Source organism: Meriones unguiculatus, chromosome 10, assembly GCF_030254825.1.
Source record: "Meriones unguiculatus strain TT.TT164.6M chromosome 10, Bangor_MerUng_6.1, whole genome shotgun sequence".
NCBI classification, from domain to species: domain Eukaryota; kingdom Metazoa; phylum Chordata; class Mammalia; order Rodentia; family Muridae; genus Meriones; species Meriones unguiculatus.
The window spans coordinates 56242810-56268828 of NC_083358.1; positions in this window are offsets into that span (position 1 = coordinate 56242810).

A 26019-nucleotide genomic window follows, 5' to 3' on the forward strand; every position below is an offset into this window, starting at 1 on the left:
GAGTTCCTTGTCCATCCACATCTAGTTATTTCTAGTCCTATTCTTGCACAGACACAAAGCAGGCATCTGCAGGTGCTTTGAGTTTATTTTCATGGTTGTCTTACTCAGAAGATAGCACTTTGCTGTTGTTCTCCTTCTCTTCAACTTCTTATTCTAACAATGTTCTCTGAGTTTTGTTGAAATGATAGTATGAATGTCATGTTTAGGACTGAGCATTAACCTGTCACTTATTCTGACCACCTCATGTAGTTGTGAGTCTCTGCATTCACCACTACTTACCAGAGAGGAACTTCTCTAATTAAGACAGGGATTTTTCTATGGACATAACATAATTTTGTAGAAGACAGCTTGATACGATGCCAATTTATTTACAGTATTCACATTACTCTCTAAACCTCTGTTTTCCTACTATGACTTGCTGATCAGTCTTCCAACACAAGGTACAGAGTTCATCCTGAGAGTTGAGCCTCGAATCTAGTGAGAGAACAATTTGGTTACCCCACCCCCCATAGCAGAATGCGACTGTTGCACAATTGGGCACATTATTCCTTGCAGGTTAGTCTTGTTGTTTAAAGGGTTTAGAGCTGGGTAAGGCTATTGACCTTTGTTTTCCACTTAAGTAACCTGCATGTGCAGACTGGTTGACCAAGAAGCCCAAGGCATCCTCCTGTCTCAGCACCAGGATAACAGATGTACCAGTCAGAACCAACATTTGCATGTGAGTGTTGGAGATCCAGACTCATATTCTCAGACTCAATACAGAAATTTTACACACCTGGCAACTTGCTACTGTCAATTAGTTAATAGTTTTAAAAATAATAGTGGTTATGCAATAGTGTTTAACTTGAAGAACAGAATAGACACAGATGAAGCCACCCTGTTGCTCAAAATAGTGTTTGCTGCTTAATAAAAAAAAAATAATTTTAACATCAGTTTTGCTCAAAATATCTGTCTTTCTACAGGATTATAGCTCCTTCGCTTAAACTCAATCATTTAAATTCATTTATTTATTTATTGAGTCAGGGTATCTTATGTTCCAGGATGGGCTTGAATTCTCTAGCCAAGGATTACCTTAAACTTCTAATAGCTTCCTGTCTTGGTATTATAGGTGTCCACAATCACAGTTAGTTTCTGTGGATGTTGTCCAAGTCCTTCCCATAAAGCAAGCACACTACGAGTTCAATTGCTGTCAAATGTTGTCTCATCTTCTTTCCTTATAGGAATATAGAGCTATAGACAACTTCTTCCACCAGAGAGTATGTGACAAACATGCATGTTACGACAAAAGCTAGTATACTCAGAATTGCTCATTAGTACTTAGTAATTATTTGTTCCCTAGGAATCAATGTTTAGAATGACCATACAACATATAAGGGCCATTCAGGTAATGACTACAGCAAAGACCTGAATCATCTTTACATGATCTGAAGTGAGTTTTCATTCACACTGAGTACAGCACACTTGGTAATGGGTACTTCCAGCTAATCAGTTCCTCAACAGTAATTTGAGTTACCACTGTGTAAGTCCTCATGAAAAACCCTCTGTAACTATCCACTGAATATTTGTATTCTATGGTCCCTGTAAAATTCTATTTAATCACTTCTTAGTCCTAATGTTTGAACTAAGAAACCAACACAGATAGAACCTCAAACACTCTTTCTAAAAATGGGCTGATATATATCCTCCCTCATAAAGCAGCAGGGTCAGCAAGACACACAGAAAGAGTGAGGATGTTAAGGGGTTTTTATTTTAAATAAACAAACCAGAAATTGACATTCAAAAACAATCATATGACCTGAAGGGAAATGGTTTGGTCATCCTGTAAGAAATCATAACATAGACTCTGTGTCAAATGAAGGATGATGGTAGGTACCATAAGGTAGATGAATGTATCATTCAATATTGAGAGTGAAAACGTACTTCAGTTAAGGGAAGCTTTTAAAATTAATGATTACAAAGTGCCTTATAACATACTGTGCTACACAAAGGCCAAAAAAATTTTAAAAAATATAAATATATATTGCATCTGGTCTGAAAAGTTCACCATATTTGAATGTAGGAATACGTTATAAATCTGTTTTCTGCTTCACTTGATGATTTGTCTGGATTGGATTGTTGCCTTATTTATTGGTTCTCAACTATTTATTGGTACTGCAGTTAAACTCTCATTTCATAAAAATGGAAGAATATTTATCCAAGCATCCAATCTATGTTTAAATCTACAAAACAAAAAGAGTTCTTGTAAATCCTCAGCTTGATTTACAAGAACTTCATCAAGTAAAACTCTTGTAGTTTTCAGGGTGATGGTGGGGAAAATGGGGAGAGAGCAACAAGGAATTGAATGTCATTCCTGGTCTTTGTTTTTCTAGTCATCTAATTTAAGGAGGCTATCACAGTTGGACTCCCTGCTCTATCAAGTACAGGGGAGTAAGTTGTGCAGCCATAAACCAGAGAAGAAAGGAGCTGTAAACTAGAGAGCAAACGCATTCCCATGACCACTGTAAGTGGTGCCCTCAGAGTTAAGGGTAGTTGCAGCTATTAAACATTATATCTGGCGTTACCATTGAAAGCATCCTTTCAACAATTACTTGGTTTTCTTCAACAAATACACCACAGCACAAATTAGCTATACTGTTGCAGATAGACTATGTAACTCATGGCTAATTTGCTCTATATGTAAGATTATCTTGTTAGTGAATAGAATCCAAATTTAGTATCCTTTCCAGCATAGTACATTAGTCAAACACAATATAAATTCCCAATGTAGAGATTCATTCCTAATGAAATAGCAAGTGTATGTCTGTTGCCCTTTGTTGGGTTTGGTTTGATTTCTTTATTTTTCATATGCAACATTGTTTAATAAACAGCAAAGAGACTATCTTTGTTCTAAGACAAGTTTCACTCAAATTGAAATCCAAGAGGAAAACAAACAAACAACAACAACAAAAGTGGTACCATAGCATGCATTACCTCTAAAAACAAAGCTATATGTTTCTTTGCTTTTAAAAAATGGCATATATTTTCTACACTTAAACTATGCCATGGTTGACATTTAAGGGGAAATGGCAAAATATCTAAAAATATTATTATGGCTTATGAAAAACATCTCTTAGGAGCAATTAACATGTGAATGGATTCTATAATGTTTTACTTCATTGCTAGTAAAAATAAAGTGGAATTTGATTGGGGCAAATGAAAATTTTAACTTTTGTTTTTGTTTGTTCAGGGTTCTTTTGTTTGTTTTGTTTTGTTTCATTACAAGTTTTTTTGTTTTGTTTTGTTTTGTTTTGTTTTTTGGTCATGTTTAATGGTTTGTTGTGGTTTGGTGCCCAGACTCACATGTCCCAATTTTAGTCTTTATATGTTACAATGCTTTTCAAACTGGTAAAATGTAATATAACTAAGAGCAATGACAATGTCACAGATCTGAACCACATTCCTCTCCATGAAACTAGGGTGACTTGGAATTCTGCTACACACATTTATATAGACTTGAAATTTGTGGTGATACCACTGAACTCTTAAAGACAAACAATATGTTTCCATTTAAACACTTGTAGCTATAGACAAAGGTTGTGTGAAGGGGTGTGGAATAGTCATCAGTAGTGTAGAAACTGGTACATTGCCTTGGCTCAAGCAAAGCTACATGAAGGTAACTTTTTAAATGCTGTGCATCACCATAAAAGGAATGAAAGAAAAGGAGTTGGTGGTTTGGAAAGAAAAGAGGATCTGGTAGTAGAAAGTAGAAGATAAGAGAGGATGATGGAGAAACTTTGATCAAAGGATATTGTGTGTGTGTGTGTGTGTGTGTGTGTGTGTGTGTATAAATTGGTGAAAAGAAATAAGTTAAAAATAAACACTTTAACAAATCCCTTATGCATCAATATTTAATGCAATGCTTTTCCGAAGAGTTGTTGGCTTCTATGGCAATATTCAACATTTGTAGGCCATATGTTTTCAAATTATAAAATATTCAATATTAACAAAAATAATTGTAAACCAAAACCATCTCTTGCACCTGAAACTTTCTTCAGTTAGAGTGATGTATCAAACTTCATGTGATGGAAAATAACCAGAGCAAAGGCAAGCTTCTCCCAGTAAGACCCTTTTTTTTCTCATGCACACTAACAGTAATTTTATGACACTCTATTAATGGAAAGATCTAAGCTAGATTAAGAGGGCTCTCCAGTTCCCTCCCACAGCCAAGCTTGCACTGAAGTGCTTTAAAGGAGCTGTATGCACTGGAATTCTCCCATGCATTAGTACTTCAATCTTTAAAACGTCTTTGAAGCCCATCTGCTTCAGAGTTCTTTTTTAATGAAAATGGAAAGGGGCGGTCATAGCTGTCTATGATACAGAGGTCTTTTTCTATTTATCTAATTTGTTGTATCACAGAAAGGAAGTTTTCATACAGAATTATTTTATTCATAAGAAAGTGAATCAATAAAATATTTAATAGTAAATTATAAAAATACAATTAGAATATATTATAATTAAGTTGCTATCTCAATCTTTTTGAATTTCATTCTACATGAGAGATTACATTTGTCTGTAGATAATTCACAAATAATAAGATTTGTCTTATTTGTTATTTTTTCAATATTCAAGACATTTTAGTTTCACAAGAAGAGCAAATGGTCTTCCCCATATATATAATATATATTTTATTATATTATATAATATGTAGTATAATATATCTGTATATATAATGCTCAGACTTTAAAGTTTAACATGTTAACTTTAAAGTCTGAGCATTATATATACATGTTAACACCTACAATTTTATAAGGTGCTGGAGAAGTTAATATTATTTTTGAATCTTCCTTTCAGTCAGTTTTAGTAAAATCCATGAGACTAGAATGTCTATGTCAAAGTAGAGAATTTCAAACAGTATATCACTGTACCTTGATCAATGTTATATGTAATGGAATTACAATAATATATTCTCCATCAAGTTTTTCTCTATAGCTTTTCTTGGGCATAAATATTTGCCTATGTTTTTCAGAGAGGATTCAGAAAGTTTTATTGTTGAGTAATCCCTCAGGGTCAACCTCAGCTTCACAGAGAATGACACATTTCTCTCCTTTAATGTATAGGGTGTTCCATTTTTCTCTCATTTTCTTTAGAATCAGGAAGCATAATCTAATATAAAAACATATCACTCCTTTATATTATACTGAAAGTGATCTGGAAATTTGAATTTCTGTGACTACCATGTCCAAATCAATGATTGCAAAATAATTTAATCTCATTCATTTGCTAAAGATTATTATTATTCCAGAAAATTATTCAGAGGAACTGAAGCGTGTACAACATCATCAACATTTACCAGATATTTCTTTTGAAAATAGAAAGAAATGGTTTAAAAAGACCATCAGGACAACATAATGAAGTTGATGGTACATGAGAATTCCAAAGAAAGTCTAAGGATAAACTAGTAAGAAGATACTACAGCCTGGTGTGGTGGCCCACACTTAAAATCCTAACACTCAGGAGGCAAAGCTCTGTGAGCTCAGGCTGATATATAAAACAAGTCCAGGACAGCCAAGGCTTCTCTTCTTTTAAGTTAACTTTTTTCCTCTTCAATGTAGTTTATGTCTCCTTTCTGAACTGCTGCCTAATCTACTGATTTTATGGTACTTAATCTATTCTTAAAATATTTTTTTATAGAAATTTATTTTTTTTAAGCATGGAATTCCATTTTTTTTACTACATGCTCTTATCTCATTGGTGTGTGTCCATATGTGTGGGAATTTGTGTTTCAAGGTGCATGTGTGGAGGACACAGGACAACTGACAAGAGTTGCCAAGGTTGTGCATTCTTAAATTTCACTCTGTGGGCAGAGCAAGCTCAGGGTGACAAGGCATGGATGTCAAGTCCCTCTATTTGCTCAGCTACCTGGTCAGCCATAGATAAGCTCTGTGTGTGTGTTTGTATTCATACACACACATACATTCTATAGTATACTGGTTTTGTTTCTATCTTAAATATTCACACACGAATCTCAGTCTTCGTAACATTCTATCAGAGAGATAGAGAAAATAGGCTGGAATCAATTCTAAGGTTCAGTTCTCCAAAAAGCACCATTGAAGTCCCCTCCCCACCCCCTTATGAAGTGGTTTCTACTTAGTCAGCATAAGCTTTGCTTACAACTTTTGTCATTATGTTTGTTTTTATTGATTTCTAGAATCAATATCCTTCTAAATCTAGTTATCATTGTTATGCATGCTACAAAGCCACTCAAAATTCATACTTCATACATCATTTTCACACTCTAGGCTTTGAGTAATCATTTATTTTATATAATATAATATTGTATTATTAAATTGCAGTCATTGATAAAAATTTAATATAATAAAATTTTCAAGCTATTTGGATGATTTTGTAATTTTACTTTTAAACGCGTTGTGTGTGTGTGTGTGTGTGTGTGTGTGTGTGTGTGTGTGTGTGTGTATAGAGTATGTTTTCTGGAGTTGATTCTTCCCTTCCACCTTACTTTGAAGCAGGTTCTCTCTTGTTTCTGAAGGTGCATTGTGTACTTCAAGTTAAATGAACCATGAGATTTTGGCCCATTTTTCTATTTTGTGACTTGCTATTTCTTTTTTATATAACAAGAATTTGTTTTTATTCATGTCTACATGCCTTCTATGCATTGTATTGTAAATTACAGTTGCTAATGACAACTAAGTTTACTTAACTTATAGCACCAATATTAATATTAAATATTACAGGAATTATACCTAATTTTTATAAAAGTTCTCTTTCTTAGCGTTTTTATTCCTCTTGTTATAGAAAGGAGGAAACAAAAGTTTTGAAGCATACAGATGTTAAAGAGTGGAACTCGGGATTTTTACTTTCTCATTACAACACGGTCTACTAAGAAACACTGATTTTCTATCATCACTGAGCAGAAGTTCCCATTGGCACAGCTCAGTATGGCACACATCAGAGTCTGTACCTAACACTTTCTAGATTAAAGCCCTGATTGACTGAATAATCATGTCTGTGGATCTCAGCCATGATATTATTATAAATCTGACACACCTGTCTAGGCTATAAACAATGGGGTCATTGCAGAAAACACCTGTATCTATCCTGTTTAGTATTAACTGGAAGTACACCAGCCTTCTGATCACCAAGTGGACTAAAAATGTCTTGTTTGTAATGAACAGTTTGTCTTTTGAGATTTACTGGGCATAGAGAAAACCTTTATTATTTTAAATTTAATTTAATTTTATATTAATTACAGTTTATTCACTTTGTATCCCACCTCTAGGTCCCTTCCTATCCCCTCCCAATCCCACCCTCCCTCTCTCATCTCCTCCTATGCTCCTCCCCTAGTCCACTGATAGGGGATGGCCTCCTCCCCTTCCATCTGACCCTAGCCTACCAGGTCTCATTAGGACTGACTGCATTGTCTTCCTCTTTGGCCTGGTAAGGCTGCTCCCCTCTCAGAGGGAGGTGATCAAAGAGCCAGCCACTGAGTTCATGTCAGAGACAGTCCATGTTCCCCTTACTGAATGATCCCAGAGAATAAGGAAAAGCCAATAGATGCCAAAGAAGCCATTCTGTGAGTATGGTGTGTGTTTGCCTGTGACCACTCCTGAGAACTTGTCATAACATGGTCATTATCCAGAAACTTGGCCCATTGGAATGAACAATAGAACAACCCTTGCTTATTGCACCAAAGCCTTATCTTTCTGTAAATATAATTTAATTTCTTTAATAAACTGCTGGCTGATTGCACCAGCCAGCATAGCTTATCTAACCTTCCTATCAAAATTTCAGCATTCTGAAAGATCCTCATGGACCAGCTTGGGCTGAAGTTTAGGCATCAGTGACAGGCCTGATAGTGAGCTGGGATGTTTAGTTCACTTCCTCTTGGGAACAGAGTTGGTTATGTAAGTGACTCCAGTACACCAACTCCCTTAATAGACACAGAGGAAAGCATACTCTCTTAGGAACCCCGATGAATGCTCACCATAAATTAGCTTAACGCATAACATATAATTTATTTCTGGCTGGGCTTTTCTCCCAGCTAGGTTATGCTATATACTACACGGACATACATACAAAGAGTGAAAAGGAAAAAGTCAAGAGTTATAATTACATTTACATGTTAGCTAATTGGGCCCTTCGGGGCCTTCTTTCTAATTATAAGAGGGCATAGGAAGAAGAGATCTCACTAACAGCAAATATGCACAGAATGAATATGAGTCTAAATGGGTTGTACTGGCTACATAAAAGCTGTAAAACTTGATAAGAAAGGGATGATATCACTTGCCAAACATCTCCTACACATTAAAAATAAAATCAGGCACATAGCAGTGTCAGCCACAGAATACAAGATGAGAAAATAAAATTACATTTAAAGTGGACCTACTAGGACAAAAGAGAACTTTCATCTTAGCTAGATATGTTTATTCTATTTGTTTAGGAAATTGAGGACATTATTAAGTTATTATACTATGTGAAATAAAAAAATCCTACTATGTAGTCTATTCAAATCATGTATGACTTTTGAAAGACTAAGGGGAGCTACAGACAGTATTTATAAACAATCTTGAAACTCTCCAGAGATTGTTCTTAACCTGTAACATGTAAATTCGATTTTAGTTTTGTAATATAAGCAAAAAGGAAGTTTTGATTTCTGCCATTGTAAGACTGCACAGTACTGCTATGATGTCTCTTAAACTTAGATTTACACTTCCCTCCCTTCAGTTTCTCCTGGGGCTTTCAGATGCTGGAAAGAGTGTCCCCACATTAGAGCAAATTATGGCATTTTACAAGGTCATAACTCATTGTGTTTCACATGAAGTGGTGCCCTTTTGACACATCTATAAAATCCCAGTGTTTATAGTACACATGTACATAATTTCACATTACACCTCCTAACCCAGATAAACTGGCAGGAACGCTGAAGCTCAAAGTGCAAAGATTGCCTTTATCTCTTAAAACTGTCATTTTAATTTTCCACAGTAGACAATGCTTTAGCTGCGAGATGACTGAAGTTTCTGGTGGCTCTAAGACCACAGTCTTGTAATGTTTCTAATTTAATACCTAATCAAATTGCTCTGCATTTAGTATTCTTACCTTGATTTATGTGAATCGGTATATGCCGCTCCCTTTAGTACACCCAAAGGAACAGTGTATTTTACAGCATTCTAAATGCAAATCTTGTTCCCAGACTTATACTGTGGACAAAGCAATCACACCAATCAAACATAACTTAAAATAAAATCCAGACAAAATGAAATGGCAATTGGCATGTCGAGCACAGGCAGCACTGACCCTGCTGCTCTGCGGGCTGCAGTGACCCAGCTTCAGCTCTGGAGAGGGCACTGGCCTCAGCTTGCAATTTCAAAGTTACCTTCTGTGGTGTTGGAATTAAATGCCCAGTTAACACAAAGGAAACTTCCCCCAGCACAAAATCTAATCAAATGTAATGTGTGTATATTATAAGTACCATTTTGTGACTATTATATTTCAAGTTTCTAATTATGAGTTCAGTTCATAAAAAGAAAATTGGCTTCCATGTGGGCAGCATTTTCCATCAGAAATGGTGAGCACACGTTTAAGTACACAGGCCTCAAGTCATTATTCTCTTTATTTCTATGCCTATTGTGGGTTCCATTCAACCCTCACATGCTGCTCTTCGGGGCCCTGTGCACTCAGATTTATGAACATTTCCTGGGCTCAGCATGAATTTGAAAAAAAAAAAATGACTTTGGAGGACTGGGGTAGGGATCAACTGTTTATGTGATAGGTTTTAAAGAAATTCTCTGGAGGAACTCTAAACATAGGATTAAACCATGTCAACTGAACACAGCTGAAAATCCAATCTGTGCCTTCCACAGAATGTCCTAGAGTTTTCCCAACACAGGCATCTGCTCTACCCCCAGTTAGCTTAAGGCCAGCTAAACTGACTTCTACTATTTGCCAAGGACGAAAACTGTATACTACCCAATATTAGAAAATCATGAGTACTCTCATTTCAGAAAGAAACTTATAAATCCAATTCTCAAACTTGTAGAAAATAAGTAATAAAAAACATTCATTGATAGTTTCTGTCCTTTAGAAGCATAGCAAAAAGATTATGAGGTTTCAAGACAAAAATACCCATCCTATGGCTGGGCAACAGAGGGTGTTTCAACTTTTAGCCATTTGGTTACCTGGGGGCAGTGTGGTGCCGAAGTGTCCTCATCGGTGCTTGCGCTATGAATCCCGAGCAGATTGGAACGCATGTCCTCTCTGACTGAACAGTTTGGAGCAGTGCTTTTAACTGGAACTCCAGAAGAACTGTGCACTCAGCTGAAACCAGCTCAGCAGTGGAATGAGATGAGTACTGCTATTTCAGAAAGAAACTTAAAATACCCAATTCTAAAAATTGTACAAAATTTTAAAAACCCCTACTCATTTATAGATTTTTGTATTTTAGAAGCAAAAGCCATAGGTTTCAAGACAAAAATATGTTCTGTCAGAGCAAAGCCAATCCTCCTCTACAGGCAAAGGGCTGGAAGGAGAATGCACACAAATTGCTCTAGATCCCTAGAAAGAACAGAAAATAAATCTTTGAAAACTTGATCAGGAAGTGAGAAAGGAGCTCTACAAGTGTATAAGCTGGGGGACTTGGTAGGCGTTAGACAGCACAAAAAAAGGTTCTCTTTCTATTTGTGAGGCAGGAAGTTGAGGTTGTTGGGCTGTTGAAAGCCATGTGTAGACCCAATCAACTTGTTTCTTTCTCTGTGGAATGCCGATTCACATGGATTTGAAAACATGAATGGATGAACTCTTTCCAACTCACTAACCTTCCGGTTTACAATTCCCAAGACATGATTAGTCTTCATTAAGTAATTTTAGAATTAATTTACTCATGAAGAGATGTTATTCATGAACTTATTTTTTTCTCAGGCTTTAGAAAATACACTGTCACAACTTTCCAATAATATGTAAATAAGAATGTTTATTTAGGAATCAATAGCAAATGAATGTAAAAAAAAGTATTCATATGTAATGTGTTAAGTGCAGAGCCCTATGCCTTCGGCAGTTATCATAGAATAACTTGATTATAATTCAGTGACCAAAACCAAACAACAACAAAAACAGCACAGGGAGACATTACAAGAATTTAAGGTATTTTTGAAGCAATGCTCAATTCAGTTAAGAAAAGAAAAACCCATGGACTAGGCAAGCATTTATGCTATGTATCCTTGAGTCCAAAGATGATGCCCCTATTTCTCAGAAACTAGATATTCTCTGAAAGTTATTTCAGGTAGCATCACTGTTCCTCAGCACAGAGGCTGGGAACAGGCTTTAGAATTCTCAGATCCAAAGTAAAGTTCACCAGGAAAAGGGTAACGGCCTGGAAGGATCAATACAAGCCTTGGGGAAAACAAATGAAAGCAATTTAGTCATATACCCCAGAGAAGAGAAAGTGGAACAAAGATCACACATTGTTTTTATGATAATCTCTTAAAGTCATAAGAGTTTTCATTTACTTTTAAGCACAGCACAGAATTGAAAGAGCTAAAATGTTGTTTAACTCAGTGCACCGTGGGGTGGGATGGTATGGGGGCTGGTACGCAAGCAATGGAACAAAAGCAAAAGGTGAGATCAGGAGGCTGGCCTAGGGGGGCCTCACCTGATGATATTACCTCTGCTTACAGAAAAATGTACATGAGAACTGAGTGGGTTTCAGAAATCATGACAGTTTTTTACATGTATACTTTGGCAAATAAAATACACTTTGACATCAGAAATTTGGGTAAAAAATTGATGAATTCTCTCCAATTAGCAAGATTTTCACTGGGATTGCCTAACACCTTACTCTGGGTTTTCGTGGTATCAGCCACTATCTTATTCCTCTTTCTCCCAGAAATTTTGTGTGTGTGAATAAATAGTTTGAAAATAACAGAGGATTGAGAAGTAAGTCTGTGAGGAGGTGACACGTATGAAGAAGTAGATTCTTTTTTTTTTTTTAATAAAAATAAAGTTGACTTTAATCAGAAGATAACGATAACGGTGGCGGTATCAGTTTTGGTTGATAAAACTGGGCTCAAGTGTTATAACACATCTTTAATGCCATCACAGACTGGCATGCCAATGACACTCTGAATGCCAATTACAGACTGATGCTATCAAAGCTGATGGAATGTGGACTTCTAAAGTCAGACTACACACATCTTAATTGTGAGAGCAAGGAGACTGCTTTGCTCTGAACACCATACTGAGCAAGTCCCTCCATGTCTCCAGACCCTAGGGCAGGACTGTAGTTGCCTTTGACAGTTAAAACATTTCAACAGAGAGGGAAGACTCTGGGGGGGGGATGGGGGACTAAAAAAATGAAAAGCAAATTTAACCAACGTAACTGGTGCAGGCAGCTGCCACTCCTAGGAAACCCAAGTCTAGTCTGATGCCCATTTTCTTCACATTTGCACTGACATCTTCCCAAGCAGAAGGTAAAAATATTCTTGAAGGAATGTGCCAAGATTCAAGAGTGGGGAAGGCCCAGACAGTGAGTGGACAGAATATGTTTCACATTTGGTTACCTAAAGTGCTACCAACTGATTAAGGACAAACATCCAAACCACAGAACAGTTGCTGAAGTTAACTAAAAGAGGATTAAAATGTATAACCTGTGCAGAATTGAATACTAAGGCACCAAGACCTGAGTCTTGGCACATTCCTTCAAGAATGTAGTTACCATCTTGGTGCCTTGAAGAAGTGGATTCTAACTGCCAAAGAGTAAAACTTAAAATTGGAAACCAGGAGGCTCCTCTGACTACTGAGGGTTTCTGAACAGCAGCTCAGCAATGAAAGCAGACAGTCCATACTCTGGACCCCAAAACCCTGACATCTGTGTTTCTCATGTGAGAGGAGGGCTCATGGGCAAATGTGAGGGTCCAACTTGTGGCCACCATGCTAATCCCAGGAAAAGTTCGCAGGCTCTGGCTCAGCATGGCCACTGCCCTAAGCCACCTGCTCAGTACAACTGTCTGTGGATACCTTCCGGTACTGGGTGAGGCTCCAAACCCAAGAGCCCACTCTCACTGTCCTGTGGACACCTTCCAGTACCAGTGCCTCCAGATTCTTATCTCGGGCACCCACTCTCACCATCCTTTGGAGAGCATGTCTTCTGGTACGTGGGGTAAGACTTCAAATTCAGGGTCCTCTCTCACTGTCCCAGGCTTGCAGCCATAACTTCAGGCCTCCTGATGCTCAGGACCTATGGAAGCAACCCTAGACACTGCCCAAGGCTCAATTCCTTCCCTAAGGAGAAAAACAAAACCTCTGAGCTCACAGGCTCTCTTGATGTCCCCAGCAAGCACAGTGTCTGAGGACAGTGCATGGGCTCAGAGGCATCTGGCTGCATATCGTCCCTTAGTGAAAGGAGACTCCTTGAACTCCAGAGGAATCCACTTGGTCCTCAGGTCAAACAGCTGAGGAAACTCATGGCTAATTCTCTGAGAGCCACCCATCAGTCCAAGATCATTCCCACTACTTTAAGAAGGGCTCCTGCAGGAACAACCAACTTCCTGCCCATGGCTCTTCCTGCAACCAGTAGACAAATAGGTCTAACAGCCAACAACAGAGACAACCAAATGGCTAAAGGTCAGTAAAAAAGCACAATCAACAATAGCCAGAAAAATATGGCATCCCCAGAACCCCTAAGACTATAGATATGATGATCATAATGGAAGAAATTAATAAAATCCTTAAAGACATACAGGAAAATAGAGTCAAACAGATTGAGGCCTTTAGAGAGGAAATAATCAAATCACTGATACAGGAAAGTTCAAACAGGTGAAGGAATTAAGCAAGTCATTTAATGAAAGGCAGAAAAATACAAACAAACAGATGGACAAAATCAACAAAACAGTTCAAGAACTGAAGATGGAAATGGAACATTAAAGAAAGCACAAACTGAAGAAACCCTGGAGGAAATCTTAGAGAAGAAAATAGGAACTACAAGAGATAAGTATCACCAACAGACCACAAGAGATGGAGTAAAGAATCTCAGGTGTAGAAGACATAAGAGAAGAAACTGATGTGTCAGTCAAAGAAAATGTTAAATCCAAAAAAAAAAAAAATTCCTGACACAAAACATCCAAGAAATCAAGGGCACCATGTAAAGAAGAAAGCTAAGAATAATAGGAATGGACAAAAAAAGAAGATGCTCCAAAGACAAGAAAATATTTTCAACAAAGTCATAGAAGAACATTTCAGCAATCTTAAGAAAGAGATGACTATAAGCATACAAGAGGCTTACAGAACACCAGATAGATTATACCAGCAAAAAATAAAATAAAAAAGCAAAAAAAAAAAATCCTCTTGCCACATAATAATCAAAACACTAAATGTACACTACAAAGAAAAATTATTATAAGCTGCATGGAAAAAAGGTCAAGTAAATATAATGGCAAACCTAACAGAAACAGACCTGATTTCTGAGCAGAGACCATAAAGCCAGAAAGGCTTGGGCAGACATCTTGCAAATTCTAAGGGACCACAAATCCCAATCCAGACTACTATACTCAGCAAAACGTTCAATAACCATAGATGGAGAAAACAAGCTATTCCAGGACAGAACCAAATTTAAATAATATCTATGCACAAACGCAGCCCTACAGTAGATACTAGAAGGAAAACTCCCACCTGAGGAAAATAACTACACCAAACACAAAAACAAACACCGCAGATATAAATAACTTCACTACAGCAAAACCAAAAATAGACAAACACACAAACACACTCCCACAACCAACACCAAAATAAACGGAACTGACAGTCACTGGTCATTAACATCTGTGAACAACAGTGGACTCAACTTTCCAATAAAAAGACACAGACTAACAGAATGGATGCAGAAACAGGACCCATCATTTTGCTGCATATGATAAAAACACCTTAGCCACAAAGAGAGAAATTACCTGAGAGGAAAGAGCTGGGAAAGTGTTTTCCAATAAAATGGATCCAATAAGCAAGCTGGAGTAGCCATTCTAGTATCTAATAAACTAGATTTTCTACCAAAATTATTCCAAAGATATGAGGAAGGCCACTTCATACTCATCAAGGGAAACTTCCGCCAAGAAAACATTGCAAATCTCAGCATCTATGCCCCAAATACAAGAGTACCCACATTTGTAAAAGAAACATTACAAAGCTTAAATCACACATCAAACCCTAAATATTAATAGTGAGAGAATTCAACACCCATGCTCACCAAAAGATAGGTCAACAAAACAGAAACTAGACAGAAATAATGACATTAACAGATGTCATGAATCAAATGGACCTAACAGACATCTACAGACAATTTCACCCCAAAGCAAAAGAATTTACCTTCTTCTCAGCACCTCATGGAACCTTCTCCAAAACTGACCATAGAGTCAGTCATAAAGAAAGCCTCAACAGATACAAGAAGATTGAAATAATCCTTTGTTCCTATCAGACCACCCTAGACTAAAGCTGGACCTCAACAACAGCAGAAATAGCAAAAAAGCCTCCACACACATGGAAACAACTCATTACTCAATGACAGCTGGGTCAAGGATGAAATAAAGAAAGAAATTAAAGCCTTCCTAGAATTCAATGAAAATGAAGGCACAACAACCCCAAACTTATGGGACACAATGAAAGGAAAGTTCATAGCACTAACTACTTTCATAAAGAAATTTGAGATATCTCATACAAACAACTTAATGGCACACCTGAAATCCCTAGGAATAAAAGAAGCAGACACACTCAAGAGGAATAGTAGGCTGAAAATAATCAGACTCAGGGCTGAGATCAATAAATTAGAGACAGAACAATTCGAAGAATCAACAAATCCAATAGCTGGCTCTTTGAGAAAATCAACAAGATAGACAAACCATTAACCAAACTAACTAAAAGGCAGACAGACACCATCCAAATTAACATCAGAGATGAAAAGGGAGATCTAACAACAGACACTGAAGAAATCCAAACAATCATTAGGTCTTACTTAAAAAACCTATATGCCTAACTTCACATAGATCTATATTTATCACCCTGCATTAAACTAAAGTCCATGTGGGCCAAAGACCTCAACATAAAACCAGACACAGTAAGTCTGTTAGAAGAAAAAGTGACAAAGAGTCTCAAACTCATTGGCATAGGAGACAACTTCCTGAACCAAACACCAACAGCTCAGGCTCTAAGATCAACAATCAATAAATGGGACTTCATGAAACTGAAAAGCAAAGACAGTGTCCATAGAACAAAATGACAGCCTACGTCTGACAGAGGGCTAAAAACCAATATATATATATATATATATATATATATATATATATATATATATATACTCAAGAATTTAAACTCCAACAAACCAAATTATCCAATTAAAAAATGGGGTACAGAACCAAACAAAATTCTCAACAGAAGAATATTGAATTGTGGAGAAACATGTAAAGAAGTGCTCAACATCCTTAGTCATCAATGAAATGCAAATCAAAATAATGCTGAGATTTTATATCACACCCATTAGAATGGCTAAGATAAAAAACATGCTGGAGAGGATGTGAAAAAAAAGGGGAACCCTACTCCACTGCTGGTGGGAATGTTAACTTATACAACCACTCTGGAAATTAATCTGGCATTTTCTCAGTAAACTGGCAATAGTGCTACCCCAAGACACAGCTATACCACTCCTGGGCATATTCTCAAAAACGTTTCACCGTTCAATAAGGACATTTGTCAACTATGTTCATAGCAGCTTTATTTGTTATAACCAGAATCTGGAAACAACCTAAATGTCCCTCAGCTGAAGAATGGATGAAGAAATTATGGTACATTTACACAAAGGATTGCTATTCACCTATTAAAAACAAGGAAATTATAAAATTTGCACACAGATGGATGGAACTAGACAAGATCATCCTGAGCAAGGTAACATAGCCCCAGAAATACCATGCCTGTTAGGTATGTACTCACTTATAAGTGAATTTCAGCCATATAATACAGGATAACCAGACTAAAATCCACACACCTAAAGAAGCTAAATAACAAGGAGAACACAAAGAAGATACTTAATTCTCATTCAGAAGGGCAAATAGAGTAGATGCCTGAAGCACTTGAATACAGGGAACAAGATGGGAGCCTACCATAGATGTCCTAGGAAAGACTCCACCTAGAAAGAGATAGAAGCAGATGCTGAGACTCACCATCAAAGTTAGGGCAGAGTACAGGGAATGTTATGGAAGAGTTGGGGGAAAAGAAGTACCTGGAGAAGACAGGAGAGCCAGAAGGAGGCTAACAAAGCCAACAAATCTGTTCCCAGTGAATGCTGCAGAGTCTGAGACAACCAGCCATGGACCACGCATTGGAGAGGACCTAAACTACTGCTCAGAGGTGCCCATAGGCAGCTCAGTTTTCATGTGGGTTCCCTAGTGTGGGGAGCAGGAGTTATCTCTTCTCACATGGGCTCTGTTACCTGCTCTTTGATCATTCTCCTTGGAAGGGTAGCCTTGACAGGCAATAGAAGAAGAGGATCCAGGCTGTCCAGATGAGACTTGATAGGCTAGGGTCAGCTTGTAAGAGGGAAGGGCTCCCCTTTTCTATGGTTGAGGGGAGCTGAGTTGAGGGGAAGAACGAGGGAGAGAGAGAAGAAATGAGGGAATGAAATACAATCAGGACATAAAGTGAATAAATTATAAAACTTTTACAAGTAAATAAAGTGAAAAAATAGCTAAGAAAAATTCACAAGAAAAAAATTGGAAACCAATACCTAAGATAATCCAAAATTTTTATATGTGACTATTAATTATCTGACCATCCCAAATAAGTATCAATTGGAATTGGTATGCTATAATTTTTTTTAAATATAAACAATTTTATAAAACATTTTATATAAATATATTAATTCTCAGATTCATGAAAAATAGTTTCAATTGGAGTTCTACCAAAATTGACATAAACTTCTGAGCTTCAATTTTCTACACTGTGAAATAAAGTATCTGTGCTACTTAATTTGCTATTAAATCAATAGTACAGAACGTATAAAATTGATAGGTTATAAATGTCTGTGTGAATCACCATAGCAAAAAATAATTGTTGATCTGTCACCGAACACTAGCTACTCTGCTCTGTTCAGTTATTAATATGAATAATTTTATTTTAATGTCACAAATTATCTGTATGATTGTTTATGTTTTAAAATAAACCAAAGAAACTACTACTACTTCTAATTTTATAGGCAAAGCAAAGCTTAGAGAGCAGTAGTTTCCTCAAAGTACACAGACATCATGTAACTTTAAATACTTTGAAATTCTAAGTTATGCAAATTTGACTTATGGCTATGTTGCTGTTCATAATAATCTGCATTAAGATGGTGGGGCTTACATTTTAGTATATATTCTCAAAGTTATAAAAATTTCAACTTTCAAAGGTACAAAATTTCAAATTTCAATGTTTTAAAAATCTTCAACACGCACATATCTTTAATTAGGTGGGTGTCTCCCCTGTGATGAGATGTTGAGAAGTACATGACAGTGAAATCTAATACAGGTTGTATTTATTCAAAACTAAATCTCTCAAGTGACATAGGAAGTACCAGTGCCACTGAGTGCTCATTCCAATGATATCTCCATCTCCCATAGAGCATGTCAACCAACTAGAAGTTTCAGGATTATGGCTATCTGAGTTACTCATGCTTTTATCCTCCCACACATGAAGGCTTGCCACAACAATTACCTTTACAGAGAATGCCCAGAGAATTTCAGAGAAGGATAGGATAATATACCTGAAAGGCATAATCTTAATGGGTAAACTTTGGATATTTGTATTTAATCCACGTAACTTCTGCAAAGAGTTTAAAACAAGATGGTGATCTAATAGTACAGTCCTAGAATACCATGAGAGATTCTGCTTGGGCAAATTTTCAAGAATGGTATTAGAGTATAAATTGAGTTTTGATAAAATAACAGATACAAGATCACCTAGTTTAAGAGAAAGAGTAATAGAAGTTATGGAAAGAGGACATTTGGGATGATGTAAATAGGATTATAGTTTTTCTTTCGCCATGAAATACAGCAGTATACTCCCCAAATTTATTGATATATGAAAATCCCTGAATAAATCTGAAAAACACTCCATCATTTGGGAATAAATGTCCTTCACTGATAGTGGGAAGCAACCTTAGAAATGCAAAGGCTTATGGTACCCATGGGGGCTAAAACTCAGAGTGGCTGGGAGATGATCCGATAATACACTTGCTGCCTGTGCAGAGGACCTGGTGACATTTGAACACCAACATGCAGCTCACAATCACAAGTAAATCCTGCTCACGGCAACCTGACATTCTTTTCTTGCTTACAGAGGTCCCTGAACACATGCAGTGCTCAAAAAACCCAGCAGGTATGCTCACTCACTCACACACAAATGCACACACACTCACACTCACACTCTCAGGTCCTTGTGCTAAGAAGACAGTCCAACCAGCTGGCTTGAATCATTAGCCCCACAGAATCTTTCAAATGCAAAAATTTTGTATAGATTTTCTTCTATTTTTTGTGGCAACTATAGTATTACATATGCTTATTGTATACATAATAAAAATGCAGAATTTAAGGTGCTATAAACCACAGTGTAAACATTTTAACAATCTTTACTGCTTTTCTTAAAATGGAAGATTTCCTAAAGTCTTATTGATGGAAACATACACACACACAGTAGAAGATTACTCTCTGAAAAATCTAGATTTCTTCATGCTTAGGATAGAGGAGACAGTTTCTTTATCACTTTAGTGTAGATAGAGATGGTAACCTACAAACAGCAGCCATAATAATAACTCTTAACTCCATCTATAAATATTAAATACAAATAAGTACACAAGAAAATATGCCAAAATTGAAAAAAAGATTATTCAAATATGCCTTTCATTTAAAAAATAAATATAAACAGAGGTATTAAATATGTTAATCATGAGGACCTCCCAACAATTGTATCTGAGACAAATCCCAACTCATCTTGAAGATAAACCTAAACCATTATGCAGATTTATCCATGAGATACGGACTTTATCCATTAAGAGCTCAGACTGAAGTGGGAGGCATACTATTAAAAACAGAAGGATTTCCAGGCACAGGAGGTGGTTTAGTTGATAAAAGTCTTTCTGTAGAAGCTTGCCAAGCTGTGTTTAGGTCAATAGCATGAAGAAAATAACTTGTATGTTCACATGTGTCTATAACACCAAAGCTGAGAGTAAAAAGAGACAACCTTGAGACTTCCTCGCTGACAGTTCAGCAGAAACAGTGGCCACCGTGGCAGTGAGAGGCTTTGCATCATAAAATAAGGTGGAGAATGATGGAAGTAGACATCTCAACACTGACTGATCACTCAAGATAGATTTTTTTTTATTTTGTTATTATTAGTTACATTTTATTAACTCTGTATCCCAGCTGTATCCCGCTCCCTCATTCCCTCCCAAACTCTCCCTCCCTCGATCATCTCCTCTCTGCTCTTTTCCAAGTCCACTGATTGGGGAGGACCTTCTACCCTTTCATCTGACCCTGTTTTATCAGAATTTTTTAAGAAGCTGAAACTCAGCTCTAGTTTCTGGAGACTCACTACATCAGCAAAGGCTAAGATGAGTTATAAGTGAAGGTCAGATCATGATGATACTTTTGAGTATGTGACTTTCATATTGTGTGAGTCTAATCTGAATAAATTTAAACCTCTAACAAGTTTTCTGCAGGACCTCAAACAAAAGCAGAAAGGGTGACTGCCACAGTTATTTGAGACTTGTGCTGCCTTATTTTGTAGCATTGTGTCTATTAACATGCCAATTCAGAACATCATTGTTGTTTTTAATATTTCTTCTATTGGAAATCAATCTCTTTTTTTTTACTTTTTTTTTTAAAATAAGTTACAGTTTATTCATTTTGTATCCCAGCTGTAGCCCTGTCCTTCATTCCTTCCCAATCCCTCCCTCCCTTCCTCATCTCCTCCCATGCCCCTCTCCAAGTCCACTAGTAGGGAAGTCCTCCTCCCCTTCTCTCTGACCCTAGCCTATCAGGTCTCATAGGGTCTGGCTGCTTTGTCTTCCTCTGTGTCCTGGTAAAACTGATCCCCCCCCCCTTCAGGGGGAGGTGATCAAAGAGCCACCCACTGAGTTCATGTCAGAGACAATCCCTGTTCCCATTACTAGGAAACCCACTTGGAGATTGAGCTGTCTTGGGCTACATCTGTGCAGGGGTTCTAGGTTATCTTCATGCATGGTCCTTGATTGAAACATCAGTTTCAGAAAAAGAGACTGTGCCAAGATTCTTTGGTTCTTTTGCTCTCCTTGTGGAGATAGGAAATCAATCTTAAGTGTTTGGTTTGCTAGGCAAATGTTCTATCTCTCAGCTAGTCCTTCAAATTTTCTCTTATATTTGAAACATAAATGGAGATACATTCTCTTACCAGAGCACACTAATGGGATCTAGATGTTAGGCTTTCTGGTTTATAAACTCTATTGCTTTATTTTCTCCCACTCTTACCATCCTTACCTTCCTGTAGATCTTTATGTAGGGTTGAAGTCTCTTAAGGTTTCTCCATATACTTTGGCATGTCTATGGTTGTGTCTGTATGTGTAGTTACATTAATGTATAATAAGGAAAAGAATGTGATGTTAATATAAGCTAATCTGTATACTCAACTTAATATTAAGTAATTGATATTACTTAATTGATATTAAGTATATCAACTTAGTATATAAAATTAAATGCAAATTAAACTTGCTAGACAATTAGTAATTCATCAGATATGGTGATGTATACTTTTATTCCCTAACCTCAGAGGCAGAGACAGGTGGATCTCTATGAGTTTCAGGTCATTCTAGTCTTCACAGTGAGTTCCAAGGCAGACAAGTCTGCATAGGGGGACCTTTTCTCAAAAACCAATGTCTTCCTGTTCTATTCTGTCAATTTTAGCTCTATCTTCAAACTTTCTGGGTTTACCATCTTCAAAATTCAAAATTTAGGAAAAGAATTAGGTATTTAGGAAAATAATATGAAAAAAGGTTCCTACATTCAACCAAGGACCATGTAGGGATATAACCTAGAACCTCCACTCAGATGTAGCCTGTGGTAGCTCAGTAACCAATTGGTTTCCCAAAGTGAGGGGAACAGGGACTATTTCTAACAGGAACTCAATGACTGGCTCTTTGGTCTCCCCACCCCCGAAGGGAGGAGCAGTCCTGTTAGACCACAGAGGAGGGCTTTGCAGCCAGTCCTGAAGATACCTGATAAAACAGGATCAAATGAATGGGGAGGAGGTCCCCCCTATCAGTGGACTTGGAAAGGGGCACGGTGGAGATGAGGGAGGGAGGGAGGGAGGGACTGGGAGGGAATGAGGGATCGGGACACTGCTGGGATACAGAGTTAATAAAATGTAACTGATAAAAATAAAGTAAAATAAAAAAAAAAGAAAAAAGGTTCCTAATATCAAATTAAGAACTTTCTTTGAAATTGATAAAGAGGCTATATGCACAGTAAAAAATTTCCAAAGATACTACACTTAATATTAGCACAATGTATCTTGAAACTAAATATTATGTTAACTCTAAGCTTTGTTACTACCTGTGTTGAAATACTTGAGGGTGAATGATGTCATTTAAACTAACATACTACAGACATGGTATATAAATATTTTGTGATGCAACTGAATCAAAAACATCAAGATTATATGAAAGCAAAAAATGGTTATAAACAGTAAAATATGAGGCTGCAAAGACTGTTTAATTATCTTCGTTAGGGTACCTATTGCTGCAACAAAAAACCATGAGCAAAAATCAAATTAGAGAGGAAAGGATTTATTCCGCTTAGACTTTGATATTGACATTCATCACTAAAGACATTCAGGTCAGGAACTGAAACTGGAACCCGGGGGCAGGAGCTGATTCAAAGGCCATGAAGGGGTACTGATTAGTGGCTTGCTTCATATACCTTGCTGGCCCTGCTTTCTTATAGAACCCAGGACTACCAAACCAGGGATGGTACCACCCACAATAGGAGGTGCCCTCTGCCATTAATCATTAATTGAGAAAATGCCCTAAGGCTAGATCTCATGGAGGCATTTCTTCAACTGAGGCATCTTTCTATCAGATGACTTGAGTGTCACGTCAACATAAAACCAACCAATACATTAATGATTAAGAGAAATTAGTACTATTTGAGAGACCACAGCCCACCATCAAGAAACTCAACAAACTATTTCCATCTCCAGAGGATCTGATGCTATGTCTGACCTCAGAGGGCATTGCAATTCTATACAAATATCCGAGACAAACATATACATGTAATTTTTTTTTAAAAAAAACAACATATATATTTAAAATAAACAAATAAAATCTAAAAGGTAAAGTTATGTGCTGTTACAATATTTTTTATTATTAATTACACTTCATTCATTTTTATATCCCCCCATAAGCCCCTCTCTCCTCCCCTCCCAATCCCACCCTTCCCCCCCTTTCTGCATGCATGCCCCTCCCTAAGTCCACTCATAGGGGAGGTCTTCCTCTCCTTTCTGATCTTAGACTATCAGTTCTCATCAGAAGTGGCTGCATTGTCATCTTCTGTGGCCTGGTAAGGCTGCTCCCCCCCTAAGGGGGAGGTGATCAAAGAACAGGCCAATCAGATTATGTCAGAGGCAGTCCCTCTTCCCATTATTATGTAACCCACTTGGACACTGCCTTGGGCTACATCTGTGTAGGGGTTCTAGGTTATCTCTCTCTTCTTTTTATTTTATTTTTTCTTATCAGTTACATTTTATTAACTCTGTATCCCAGCCATGTCCGGATCCCTCATTCCCTCCCAGCCCCTCCCTCCCTCCCTCATCTCCAACGTGCTCCTTTCCAAGTCCACTGATAGGGAGGGACCTCCTCCCCATTCATCTGATCCTATTTTATCAAGTATCTTCAGGACTGGCTGCAAAGCCCTCTTCTGTGGCCTAACAGGACTGCTCCTCCCTTGGGGGGGTGGGGAGGCCAAAGAGCCAGTCATTGAGTTCCTGTTAGAAATAGTCCTTGTTCCCCTCACTTTGGGAAACCAATTGGTTACTGAGCTACCACAGGCTACATCTGAGCAGAGATTCTAGGTTATATCCATACATGGTCCTTGGTTGAATGTCAGTCTCAGAAAAGACCCTGTGCCCAGATATATTTGGTCCTTGTGGAGCTCCTATCCTTTCTGTATCAGACTAACTCCCAATCTTTCTTATGATTTCCTGTACTCTGCCAAAGGTTTGGTCATGAGTCTTTGCTTTGAAAACACTGCTAGTTAGAGTTTTTCAGATAGGCTCAGTAGACTCCTGTCATACGTTCAATGCACATCCCATCTGTCTTTCTAAAGGAGGATTGATCATCTTACCCCATGTCTGCTCTCTTGATTATCTTTTTAGGTGTATAGATTTCATTATGTTTATCATATCTTATAGGTCTATATAAGTGAGAATATACTGTGTTTGTCTTTCTCCTTCTGGGATATTTCACTCAGAATGATCTTTTCTAGATCCCACCTTTTGCCTGCAAATTTCATGATTTCCTCCTTTTTGATTGCTGAGTAATATTCCATTGTGTAGAAATACCACAATTTCTGAACCCATTCTTCTGTTGATGGACATCTGGGTTGTTTCCAGGTTCTGGCTATTACAAATAAAGCTGCTATAAACATGGTTGAGCAAGTATCCCTTTTGTGTACTTTAAAGAACTTTGGGTATATACCTAGCAGTGGTATACCTGGGTCTTGAGGAAGCACTATTCCTAATTGTCTTAGAAAGCACCAGATAGCTTTCCAGAGTGGTTGGACCAATTAACATTCCCACCAGCAATGGAGGAGGGTTCCCCTTTCTCCACATCCTCTCCAGCATGTGTTGTAGCTTGAGTTTTTCATCTTGGCCATTCTGATGGGTGTAAGGTGATATCTCAGGGTCGTTTTGATTTGCATTTCCCTGATGGCTAATGAGGATGAGCATTTCTTTAAGTGTTTCTCTGCCATTCGATATTCCTCTGTCGAGAATTCTCTGTTTAGCTCTGTTCCCCATTTTTTAATTGGATTACTTGGTTTGCTGCTTTTCAGCTTCTTTAGTTCTTTGTATATACTGGATATTAGTCCTCTGTCAGATAAAGGGTTAGTGAAGATTCTTTCCCAATCTCTAGGCAGTTATTTTGTTTTGATGATGGTGTCCTTTGCTTTACAGAAGCTTTACTGTTTCATGAGGTCCCATTTATTGATTGTTGCTCTTAGAGCCTGTGCTGTTGGTGTTCTGTTCAGGAAGTTGTCTACTGTGCCAATGAGTTCTAGGCTGTTCCCCATTTTTTTTCCAATTGATTTAGGGTATCTGGTTTTATGTTGAAGTCCTTGATCCACTTTGACTTTAGTTTTGTGCAGGGTGATAAATATGGATCTATTTTCATTTTTCTGCGTGTAGACATCCAGTTGGTCCAGCACCATTTGTTAAAGATGCTGTCTTTTTTCCATTGAATGAATTTGGCTTCTTTGTCAAATATCGAGAATTCATAGCTGTGTGGGTTTATTTCTGGGTCTTCTATGCGGTTCCATTGATCCTCCTTTCTGTTTCTATGCCAATACCATGCAGTTTTTATTACTGTTGCCCTGTAGTACAGCTTGAGATCAGGAATGGAGATGCCTCCAGATGATCTTTTGTTGTACAGGATCATTTTGGAGACTCTGGGTTTTTTGTTTCTCCATATGAAGCTGAAAATCTTTTTTTTTCAAGGTCTGTAAAGAATTGAGTTGGTATTTTGATGGGAATTTTATTGAATCTGTAGATTGCTTTTGGCAGGATGGCCATTTTCACAATGTTAATCCCACCAATCCATGAGCATGGGAGATCTTTCCATCTTCTGATATCTTCTTCGATTTCTTTCTTCAGAGACTTGAAGATTTTCTCAAACAGGTCTTTCACTTGCTTGGTTAGAGTCACCCCAAGGTACTTTATGTTATTAGTGGCTATTGTGAAGGGTGTTGTCTCCCTAATTTCTTTCTCAGCCTTTTT